The 12,467-nt window shown below is 36.6% G+C and overlaps 1 protein-coding gene across 7 annotated transcripts in view; it reads right to left on the bottom strand.

Moving 5' to 3' along the window:
* B3GALT1 (beta-1,3-galactosyltransferase 1) overlaps positions 1-12,467 on the bottom strand; it is a 220,456-nt gene that overhangs the window by 125,062 nt on the left and 82,927 nt on the right. The window lies entirely within an intron of this gene.

The raw sequence follows: 12,467 nt of genomic DNA, 5'->3' as shown, positions 1-12,467 counted from the left end.
GGCTGAAAGCTCCCAGGACTTTAGCATATTTTAAGAAATGAACCAGAAGAGGCAGACTGTCTCCCTTCTAGAAAACCCTTTTCAGAAAGGTAGGAAAAAAATTTCCTTTCAGGCTAGATCAAGGGGAAATAAAGGTTCAGAAAAAAACAAATGCAAGTTTTAATTGATTCTAAGGATCTTGTGATACTGTCCCATCACAGTGTATATGTATGTTTTATCCAACCGTTAGTTACCCCTTATGCTAGTTTCAAGCTCATCTCTTGCACTCCTAATTTCTGATTCTCTGGCCCAGTTTGACTTTGTCTTTGACAGTCTTTTTCATAATTCTGATTAATTCTTTATACTGTCTCAAATCTTTTCTAGGAAAAAAATCAATATTCTTTTTTATGTAACTTAAATACTTCAGTGATAACACAAGTTTCAGTTACAGGGAAATCTTAAAAGAACTTCTAATGTGGATCTGATAGAGCTCTTCATCAATTACTCTGAAAACTTGCTGCATTTTATAGAAGATGACACCTTCCCTGTGATATCAAAAACTCTTAAAATTCTGTACTGGATCTGCTCTTCTTAGTTGTATTGGGTAGGTTAGTATTTGTATAGGAAGTTTTTTGTTCCATAGAAGGCACAGATAGAATTTATGAAAAATAATTTGACAGTGCTAAATCTTCCAAAAAGCTGCTGAAGGTAGCTATATACCAGTTAATTTACAACTATGTTTGTCCAAGCAAAGACTTGGTAAAGATCTCATGTTTCGGCATGGGAGAAAGCAATATTATTTTCCCATGATAAGTGGTTGCCCAGCTGGTCTCTATTACGTGTCTAAAATATCAGAAACAAGTCCATGTTCGCATCGTGTTTCATAGTTTGGATAGTATGAGATACTTAGCAATAGAAAGAAGGGCACTGCTCAGGGATTTTTCACACCACCTCATTTCTGAATGGCACTACTATGTAAGGTGTATGCATGCTATATCCTTTATATGGATTTACTTTTGTGTAGGCTAAACTTTTGTCATCTACTGATTCATCTAGATAATATGTTCACCTTGAAATTCAGTTGCAATTTAAAAGGAAAGAATCAGTATCCTTGTCCCAAACCAAATAATATGGGTGTACCAGAAGTTCAGTTTAGACCCACATAATTCCTCCCAAAACCACATGAAAAAACAAGCTTTCAAATGCATTTTTTCCACCTCTTATTTTTAACTAGCAGTTTCATTTACCCCCTATGCCCTAACACTGTCCTATAGACATTAATTTCTGAGGACAGGGCGTTTTCAAATCAGGGTATCATAAATCTACTGAATTCCTTTCATCAGTCATGGCAATAACATCTTCACAGTACTCCTGCGTGTCAGTAAAGTATGACCTTCTCTGACTGATCTGTGCAGACTATGCTTAATTGAACTATGCTTTTCCAGTGGGCATTTTAACTTTCACACAATGATTTTTTCAATAGCTGACGTCCAACCAACTGGTCTCAAGTTTCCAGATGAAAGAATAAATAACATCTGATGCTTTGTTGATTGAAAAAAGGTAGTTATTTATTTTTAATCCTTTTAACCTCTTTCAACCAAATTGAACAATTAAATATGCTTACATTTTCCATGGTTTTTTATTCCTTTCATAATACTTTATATAAAAAGGAGGACTGATTCTGTGCCTCTTTTTACCATTGTAGCATTATTGATTCCATCCTGATGCTAATCTGCTCTCCAGAAATCTGTGCTCCAGTAGTTTGATGTGAAAACTTATCATACCAGTTGTCCGCTTGAGATGGGAAATTTCTTGTTAGGTATGGTCTTTAATACAGTTCTTATTGTATTTAATCAATCTGCTAATTACAGTGTAGTGCCAACAGACTATTGTTCTTATGTACGGCAGATCAATTGTTAGCTGCAAAACTCTCTCAAATGTATCATTTGATATTTCTGCCTCTTTTAAAGTAGGTTAAAAATTACTGCTAAATTAAGAGGGTCTTATTTCTTAATTTTTAGCTCATTATGCTAACTTACACTTTTTTAAAAAGTACTTTCTTGATTCCTTTTTATTTTGAAATGTCTTTTATCATTTTATATTAATTATTATCAAGTATTTGAGAAACACCAGTATCTATTACTAATTTAGTTGCTTGCTGGTAGGAATTCCAAATAGTTGATTTCTGTGCCTTAAATAATTATGTGGGGTTTTTTTCCCTTTGTCGTGGTTTAACCCCAGCCAGCAACTAAGCACCACGCAGCCGCTCACTCACTCCCGCCATCCAGTGCGATGGGGGAGACAATCAGGAAAAGAAGTAAAACTCGTGGGTTGAGATAAGAACGATTTAATAGAACAGAAAAGAAGAAACTAATAATGATAATGATAACACTAATAAAATGACAACAGTAGTAATAAAAGGATTGGAATGTACAAATGATGCGCAGGGCAATTGCTCACCACCCGCCGACCGACACCCAGCCAGTCCCCGAGCGGCGAATCCCTGCCCCCCACTCCCCAGTTCCTAAACTAGATGGGACGTCCCATGGTATGGAATACACTGTTGGCCAGTTTGGGTCAGGTGCCCTGGCTGGGCATGAGAAGCTGAAAAATCCTTGACTCTAGTCTAAACACTACTGAGCAACAACTGAAAACATCAGTGTTATCAACATTCTTCACATACTGAACTCAAAACATAGCACTGTACCAGCTACTAGGAAGACAGTTAACTACATCCCAGCTGAAACCAGGACACCCTTTATAACTATGACTACCCTCACGTGCTGCTCTATATGAATTTTTTTCATTTTGCATACAATTAATAAGATTTTATTTAGTACCTATTTTACTCCCTCACTGTGCTTTCTGAAGACATATATCATATTTTGAAAGCTAGTTATATTGCGATTAAAGTAGAACAAACCTGTTTGGATAAAATAATAAAAGCTTCAATATTCATGCATCCGTGAACCTTCACATTGCAAAACTCAGACACCTCTGCTGATGAAGGCTGAATGGGCAATGTATAAACAAGTATGTAAAATGAGAATCAGTAACTTGTAAGAAGTTAACTGTGCCTGCATTACCAGTTTGCTGCCATCTGTGGTATACGTTTTTGAGTTGGATGAACTGCAATGGTAACCTGAACCTCAATCTCCCTCTTGCCTGGTCCCTCTGGTCCTGGTATCTCCTACATGATGCATCCTCCAAATTTCCACATTATGTCCTAAACTTACTTTCAAGATATCTCTCTCTCTATGCAAAGTATTCCCTCACCCTGGTTACATGCAGTAAACCATGTTTCGAAGCGTGCTACACAGAAAGAGATCAACAGAGGGATACCATTGTGGAAGTTACAGGAGAGGAACTGAAGCTGCAAAGAGAGAGAGTCTGGAAAGTGGGAAGGAAGGAAAGAGCAGTGCTTTGTTTCTTCTCTCTGCCTGCTCCTCCTGTGAGTAGCACAGCCAAGATAGGAGTTTGAAAGCAAGTTTATCAGGATCATTAAGTTGCCTGCTGACCAAATTAACAAGGTAGAAAGGCTCAGAAAACTGAATGAGACATTTTTTCTCTGGCGTATGTGGTTTGAGTCAGAACCACAGCACATGAATAGTCTTACATTCTTTCACTTCTGTTCTTTTGCCTCCAGCCCTCCTCCTGACAGGGGCGCTGGCCTATCTGGCAGTAAAACTTGTCGCACTAAACATTCCCAATCTTTATTGTGGTGAGTAGTAAATGAGAATTATTTTATAATGGTGCAGGATAGGAAAGAGCAAAGAGATGCAATGGGCAGCAGAGTTAAGAGCTCAAACCAAGCCTTCAGGCACGCTTCAGAGACCACCAAACTCTGTTCTGTTATGGAAGGCCAAAAGGTTGTGAAGCAGTTAATTTCAAACTAAGGTCATACCTACTCAATTTAATTAAGAGATTATTTTCTCTAGAAACTCTTGTGATCACAATTGACACATGGGACTAATCTGATCAATAAAGTTTTTTTAGCAGAACTGTTTTTAAAAACACACACATTCAAGTCACACTGAAATGAATTTTAAAAGTTCCACCTTACTGGGAAGATAACCAGTATCAGTGAAAATAATAAGCAGAAACAAAATGTTTTCATGTCACCTAGTAGCACTGAATAAGTAGGTACGTGTATTTTCAAAATGAGCTTGCTGTTTCAAAGTGACAAAGACATGGTTAGCCATTAGGTCTGGATTATAACAGAGTTAGGCTAGTGAGTAGGACTCCAGGAAATTCAGGTTCCTTGCATGGCTTCTGGGCCATGGAGACCAGGAGACTTACTTAATTTGTGCAATATTAAGAAATACATTCCAGGCTCTGTGATTTCCAACTATTATAAGGAAGAATGAGAGAGTCGCAATGTATGCAAGTACCTAAACAGAAAACAGAAAATAAATCATGTCTATTTTCTGGTTAACTGTCATAATTTTACCTTGATTTACTCAAAGTCTTCCAATGTGAAGCTTTTCAATGACATTATATAAATGAATCTAGCTCAATGTATCATTCTTAGAAAATTTATATCAGTTCCCTGATCATTTCTAGAAAGAAATGCAAGCTTCCTGTATTACTTTTAGAAGTACTGTATAAACAATTCATCTTTATCTGTGTGCTTAGAATCTGGGGTTTGAGGGTTTATTCATAAAATCCAAACTAGCTTGTTTGATTTTCCACCTTACTTTCCTTCTTTAAAAAAAGTACAATTTGAAGGAGGCACAAAATCGGATGGAAGAACTCAATTTGGGCTCTTGAGAATATACGGCAATTACATTTCCTTTTACAAAGGGAAAAGAGTTAATGTTTTCTAAATTACAGGTGTAAAAAGAATCAGCTATGGAGGTGTATGTCTTAAATAAGCTTTATATATACATCTGCTTTTGATTTCTAAAGATAATGCAATGAATAGGGTATCTATAACAACAAAAAGTAGGGTCAATCAACAAGGTAACATCATCAGTTTGGGTCTGGCATTGTTCTAGAAAATGGGGCAAATATTAATCTAACATAGACAATATTGTGAATTCCAAGATTACGCATGCCACAGATACATGGCTGATTCACCAGCTTTGAAGTCCAGAATGCCTTATATATTAATGTGCTTTTAAACTAGAACTAAAGCTGAGTAGGAAATGGGTTGGTTAATTTTTGCTAAGATGTCAGTTTAGTCAGACAGAACATTTCTTAGAAAAACAGTATTAGGATGAAACACAAAGATTTTCACAAATCATCCAAGAAAAACTTGCAAGCTTCCCTAGCCACCTGTATTTCCTCCCACCACCCCAAACGCACAAGTGTAAAATCAAGACATATTCAAGATCGTGTAACCTGTAACATTTAAAGCTGTCCAGCTTTAAAAAGTAGAAAAAGAAAAAAATGAAATAAATGCCTCTGAGGAAGTTATGGTAAGGCTCTCCAGAAAAGCAGAATACAAAACACATGCTGAGGAGGCTGATCTGATCTGAGTCTAGTAAAAACACTAAAAAAAGGGAAAAAACCTCTAAAGCAAGTAACAGTCATTTGTATAGGTGATGTTCTCATCTTCGTGATGTTCAGATGTTTTCCTATCAGAATTTTTCAACCCTCCCCCTCCCCGCCCCAAATCTCGAACACTGCCTTTAGTATGTATAATAGTATCTTTCTAGCACCTCTTTTATACTGTTAAGCTGCCCAGTCATTTATTCTCCATATTCAGAAGCTTCAACAGCTAAGTAACTTCTTTATGTGTGATTTTCATTAGGAAGACACTCTAGTTAGTAGATCAAAAGCCCTCTGAATTTCTACCCCAACTTAATTGTTTTGATGGAGCAATTTAAGTCTGTGGATTTTTTTATTTTTTTCCATAGCAAATTTCTTTCAGTACTGGCATAGTAGTGGGACTCTTTGTTCAATTATGATTCCATTTTTTGTCATTTTTGTTGAGTTTGATTTTGAGGAACAGAAGTTGCAAGACATATTTTGGCTCAAGAAGCTTAGTCACTCATGTGAATTCAGTACATTCTTTACTACTATAAAATTTATAAAACCAGTCATTTTTGAAGCCATGAAAATTAAGCAAAATCAGCCACGCTGGACTTACAAGCAACTAAAATAATATTTTTTTCATAAATAGGCTCTTTTTCCTTTCCAAATGAAGGATGTAACATTCTCAGCAATGCAAAAGTTAAATTTTTAAAAGTAAAGAGTGCTGGGGAGGGGGAGTTGAGAGAGAACATTCACCCATCCTACAAATGTAATGCAAAGGCTCAGTATTTTTAAGGTCACTTCTCATTGTTATGAATATCCCTGATGGCTGCCTAATATCAATTAGATTTAATGTAGTCTATTATTTCTCACTAAACTTCAGCTCCTCAGTCCTACAGTACTACATTTTATTAACAATTGTGAGAGGAAAAACTGAGGTTTGGAATTTTTAAAATCTAGAAGCAAAAAGAAATAAACATGAAAACAAACGGTGCTATTCTAGACACATGGTCATGGGTTGAATTACGGGGTTTTTTTCTTCTTAGGTTTGCTTTTCATGTCTATGAATATTACATTGGGAAATAATTTTGTAGCTCTTTTTTGTGTCAGATGCCCAGATGGTATAAATTAGCTACATTGTAGTATGGATTTATATCCCCATGGAATGGAGAGCATATATATGTAACATAGCATAACATAAAAGCTTTCTCATTTAGCAAAGGTTGTCTATCTGCATAAGAATTTCAAAGTACTTAGTATCTTGGACCAAGGACTCAGAATTTGGTGGCACTTTTCCACTGCCTTCTCTGGAGCTAATGGGGAATATTCACACTAACCAGTTTTAGGCTACTAGCTCAGATCAGATGATTACACAGAAATTTAGAAAAGGTAAAGTTGATTTCTTTATGGTCCAAATCCTTATTTAACAGAAAAGAAAGAACTATGTTCTGTTAAGCTCTTTTTTGAAATTCAAATTGTGTTTATACCTTAGGGAAAAGACTAACTGAGGCTAACATGGCTTGCATGAGCTTCAGATGATTAACCTACTTTCTATTGCTCTCATCACACTGCATTGCTTAATCATTATTTTTTAGCAGTGTCTTTAACAATTAGATAAAACAGCATTTATCTCTTTTCTATATTTAGAAGACCTTACACAAACTAATCTTATTCTTTATTTTCCATTATACTTGCCATATGGAAAGTGTATAGTAGAATTAACGTAAGAAAAAATTCAATCTCTATCCTTGACTTAGATTCAGATGAGTTAATTCTTTCTTATCTTTATTCTCCCTCTAGGCTCAGTGTCCATTACTTTTGATGAGCTACTATGGGGTTCTCACTGGCAATGAACAGACTTTAACATTCAGTCAGGCGTTTTCCCACTCAGAATCTGTTTTCCTGAAGCATTAGACAACTGATTGGGAAGTCCAGTAAAGAGAAGACACTCTTGAATATTCTGTCCAGAATGAAACAGTCAGTTATTATGGTAGTTTTGTGAGACAATCCTGAGTATGTATGTATGATGATTACATGGTGTGTTTCAGCTCATAAAACTGTTATACTAAGGTGGGAGAACTACTGGTTCATCAGTTATTATACATTGGCTTTCTAATGGTGGATATTTTGGGGGAAAAAAAAAAGAGTGTTTCAGGTTCATTTCCAGGCCTACAAGCTGCAACCCTGCAGCCACAGCACAATTAGAAATATTTAATCTATCTACCCTTCCTTTCATGTATTTCAGGGACATAAACTTTAGTCTTCAGCTTTTCAAGATAATATTTCAGAGATGTTTTTAATAACTGGTGTTAGAATGATTTTTCAAATGACATGGGAATTTGCAATGGCCGGTTCTGCTATATGGGCAATATATCTGCAATTAACAGAGTAATCTCACAGAGGGACTTTTAGTGTTTCCCTATAAGGTTTTCTTTCGTATCCTCAAATTGTCTTATAAAGCTTCTAGTATTTTTCTAAGAAAAATACACTAGCTGATTCTCACAACACAGTGCACACTCCAACTGTAATGTCGTAAGTGCTATTTTTCTTTTTTTATTTTATAAGATGCTAAACTAAGAGAGAATTCAAAAGTCTGTTCTTCAATACTTATGCAAAAAGGCTATATGCAAGAAAGGAACATACAGCTGTGCTTATTAGTATGTCTCACTGTACCAAGTTTTTCTGGTAGAAACCTAAGTTGACTTATCATTAAGTAAAAAATATTATTAAGTGGAAATACATTTAGACATCCCTGAGAAAACATTTTGGAGCAAAATAAATATAAGCAACTTATAAAATTGTTTATATATAACCCAAAAATTGCAAAGAAGTTTTTTTCTCAAGGAATGCCATCACAATACCAGTCCATGTCATTTCCTTTGAGAGAAGGTACTTATCTATGCACAATATTGGGGCAGAGTCAGCCTTTAGTGCCACAGATTAAGGAACCAATGATAACTGAATACAGAAAATGGAATAGCAAAGAAAAAAATTAGGTTTAGGCCCATGTGCAATGCTAGTTCAAACAGTAGATATGACTTCCATTCAACTGTGTGCTGAATTCTACAAGAATACCTAATTATTGTAATTCATGGGACCATCAGGGTAAAGAAAATAATTTTCCCTGGACTTCAGGCAATTACCTAATGACATTGTCAAGAGTAATCCACAGGAATAGTTGCTCTTTGTTTAGCATCTTCCTGTACACCATTACACAAAATTTTCTCTCTCCCTAGAGAGACTTAGTTACTCACAAACTTAAATACTTACTGAAAACACACAAATCCTTGAAACCTGTTATGTGGCACAGGAAGAGAGCAAAAGGCATTGTGTGACATCAACATGTCCTACATCTAGAATAGAAGGAAGGTTACCTGGTAAAAGTGCTCAAGTGACTAAGAGACTGTACCACATGCTATATAAGGAGGGACATGAAAATCAAGAGCTCCTGCCTGTCTGATTCTGTGACAACAACTTCTTCACTTAACTGATTATTGATTAACCTTGCGCATGTAACCACGATGCTCTCATTGCAGGCCAAAAGGTGCTTCTTAACCACTCCAAGCATCACTGCACTGCACTCAGCTTCCTGCCTGTGCATTTCAGCCATGCACATAGGCCAATCAGACCTATCTGTGCTTGAATACCTGCTTTATTTACACTGCCTCTAGATGTCCAGTGCTAGAAGAAGGAGAAATGTCAACTGAATAACTAAGACAAGGATATATCTGTGATGGCAAAGACTGGCTAGTTTTGGAGAGCTTTTTGCTTATGAGAATCCCACCGCACCTAAGAAATTAATTATATCTTGGGAGCATTTAGGGAAAAAAAAAAAAATCCCACATGCAGAATTCATATGTAATATTCTTTTTTAATACTGCTTCTCCTAATTCAAAGAATTCAGTGCCACCTTTTTAACATTTCCCAAGGCCATACATTTCAGAAACTTTGTATTTAAATATCTCTTTCCCAGAAATGTAATAATAGAGGATTTCATTAGCAACATTTAGGAGTTTTAAATTACTGCTGCAGAAACAGATATACTATCGTGCACAAAGGAAAAGTGAGAATAGTTTTCCCCCACAGCAGATTCTCAGTGTATATTATATAATTCATAGGGAGAACGGTCATGTAAATGCACTGTGTTTTTCTGTTTGAAAAGATTTAAAGCTAGATTTATTTCCAAATTAAGAAAGTGTTATCAAAGTAAAAGAAAAAATTCTCACCAGCAAAACCCCTGCATGAATACTAAGCACATACTGTATATTATGCATGTAAGCAACTTGCATTTGAAAAGGTAAAAAAGTGGGGGTTTTTAGAAAGAAATTGTGAGGAGTTGCTGTAAATTCTTGAAGAGACAAGAATGGTCTTCTAATGTGACATAATAAATACCTAATGATCCTATGGGTTTTTTTATTATTTCTACACAAACTATGTCCTAAGAAAAACTATCTGTCAACTTTCTTTTTAATCCATCCATTCTACTCCATTTTACTTTGATTCAGTTTCACATGCCTGCTAGGTCTCATCCATTTGGTACAGACTCACTCTTCCACCTCCCACCCAGTTTCGTGCTCCTTGGCCATGGTGGTAGCATGTCATGTATTTGCTGGGCAGCTCCTCTCCTGATCCTGGACCACATGTGCTGGAGGTAGCACATCAGCAGATGCGTCAACTAGTTTTGCCTGCAGTGTATCCTCCTGGAACAGGAGAGAGGCACCAACATTGCGTTTCAATGGGAAAAATGTTGCTAGCTGTGGAGAGGTTTGTTTGTGCCACCTCCCATCTAGCTGTGGATCTTCTCCATGCAGAGGGATGTTATTCCCCTGCCGTCACTAACTTCATTGGTCAGATTTGTGAAACAAAGGAGATCGCTGTGCTGGATTTGAGTCTAGGCTTTTAAGCTGTGCCAATATTACTTTAAAATTACAAGCTCACTATTTAACAGTGAAAATAATGTAAAGCAATCTACTCACTAGCTACTCCATTTTTACCCTGCCCATGATCTCTCATGTCCTCCTGTGTACTGTGATTGCAGCTGGAGTAACTTTGTTTGACAACTCAAACACTGACTGTGCATCTGCTGCAGAAAAGAACTTTATGTGGGATGCACAGTCGATGTGGGAGCCCATAATGCAGGTGGTCAGCTCACACTGAACTCTGTGTGACCTTGCCTAAACTACTGCCTATGCCTTGGCAAACTGATGCTTTGCTTGGGTATGTTTATGCAAGCTGCAAGCCTACTTTTTAACCACCTGGTAGACATGGCCTCAATAGTAAACCTTTCATAACAAAACAACTCAAAATTTCAAAATCTGAATAGTAATGTTTCTGTTGTGCCTCAGACGCTACCATGACTTTATCCTATAGGGATAAAAACTACATTCACTGGTAAAGTAGTTTTCAGCTGTAAAATGTGGTAGTAATGCCTTTTGGAAGAAACTACATTTCAAGTCAGTACTAGTCCACAGAATCCTGCATATTTTTTTGTCTTTACATACAGTGTGTAATGTAGCTTGCTCTCTCAGTACTTTTGATGTATTTATCATATGTGATTGACGACTAGAAAAGTTTCCAGCTCAGTTCTCAGGTGGAAGAGACAACCCAAACGAGCATACTCTAAAGCTGGAAGTGGCCACAGTATAAATCTCTATTGGCAAAAGTGAGGTATTTTTAGCTAGCTAAGATGGTGTACTGAAGTTGCAACTATGTTTGTTTTACTCCTCCTTGTTGAAGAACAGTCAGAAATTCTCTCTTCCATTGAGAAGCATCTAGTTTCTGTGTCCCACTGCCAGGCGCCTGTTGATCAGATCCAGTGGAAAGTACATGTTGACTTTTTGATACTTCATTCCTTTCTATGAAACAAAGATACCATTTTACAAAGGTAAGAGATTTTAGCAGTGAATCCAGAGTATGCTGTATGGGTTCTGTAGGCATTATGTGTAAAAAGCCAAAGGTTAGTAAATGCTCATTGTAATTATCAGTTAGTGTAGTATGTGACCCAATGCTCTAGGTGTGATCTGTTGAGAGTAACCAGTCCTTCAAGCCAAAGAAGTTAAAAAAAAGTTAATATCACATTTGGGACACCTAACTCTTGGCTTGGCCATACCCTCATACTCTCTAATCATACAGTAGTTTTCCCACCATTTCAAGCCAAAAGACAAGTTCTATAGGGAATTTTCAATCTCTTAATATTTTTCTTTTGAATTTTATGACAATATAATATCATCATGGTGAAATTGAGCTGTGACATTCCCCAGAATGGCCTGACTCTGTCAAACCTTGCCCTCCCTGAACTTGTCTGTACTGAGAATGAGACACAAGGTATATATTGCCAGAATCTGAGAACTGCTTGTATGGCATCTGCTTCCACCTATATCATTTCATCTCTTGCAAGTATTTGGGTATCACCATGCTACAATCGCGGAATTTAAGCTTACATGGTCCGGGAAGGCTTCTGCATGCTCTTTTTCCCCTAACTTCCCCGGCACAGTTCTCTGCTGGTGTGTATCTTTATGTTCTCCCAAGTGCAAGTTTATTAGTGAACTTCAAGATTTCACATCCTGTCCATAAAATTATTGCAGCAGCAAGGTAACAACAGTGTATACAGCTTGTCAGCTCTTTGTTACTACAAATGTTTAATTGGCTTGATATCAAAATATTTTTAAAACAAACAGAAAAAGCAAAACAAGAATTTGACTTAAAACATAAACTTATTATTGGACTGATTCTGACATGGTTTAGTATTGAGAAAGAAATGTAAACAGACATATTTACTCTGTATTACTAAATATTCAAATAGAGAACATGCTGTAGCATCGTTCTTAATGTACTGCATAATGAGTGGAAGGAGTAATTGGCACTGGCTGTGACTTCAGTTCATTGCTAGCCTCAGCCATTACTGTCTGAAGTTGCATTTTAGGCTGAAAGGTGAGTCTTCTGTCTGTGGAGAAACTTTCTGTTCATTCTAATTAAACTGGATAATGCAATTCATGAACTGTTTCTGGATC

This window comes from Haliaeetus albicilla, chromosome 4 (genome assembly GCF_947461875.1).
Source record: "Haliaeetus albicilla chromosome 4, bHalAlb1.1, whole genome shotgun sequence".
In the NCBI taxonomy this organism is placed as follows: Eukaryota; Metazoa; Chordata; class Aves; order Accipitriformes; family Accipitridae; genus Haliaeetus; species Haliaeetus albicilla.
This window is presented reverse-complemented; position numbering and strand designations above follow the sequence as displayed.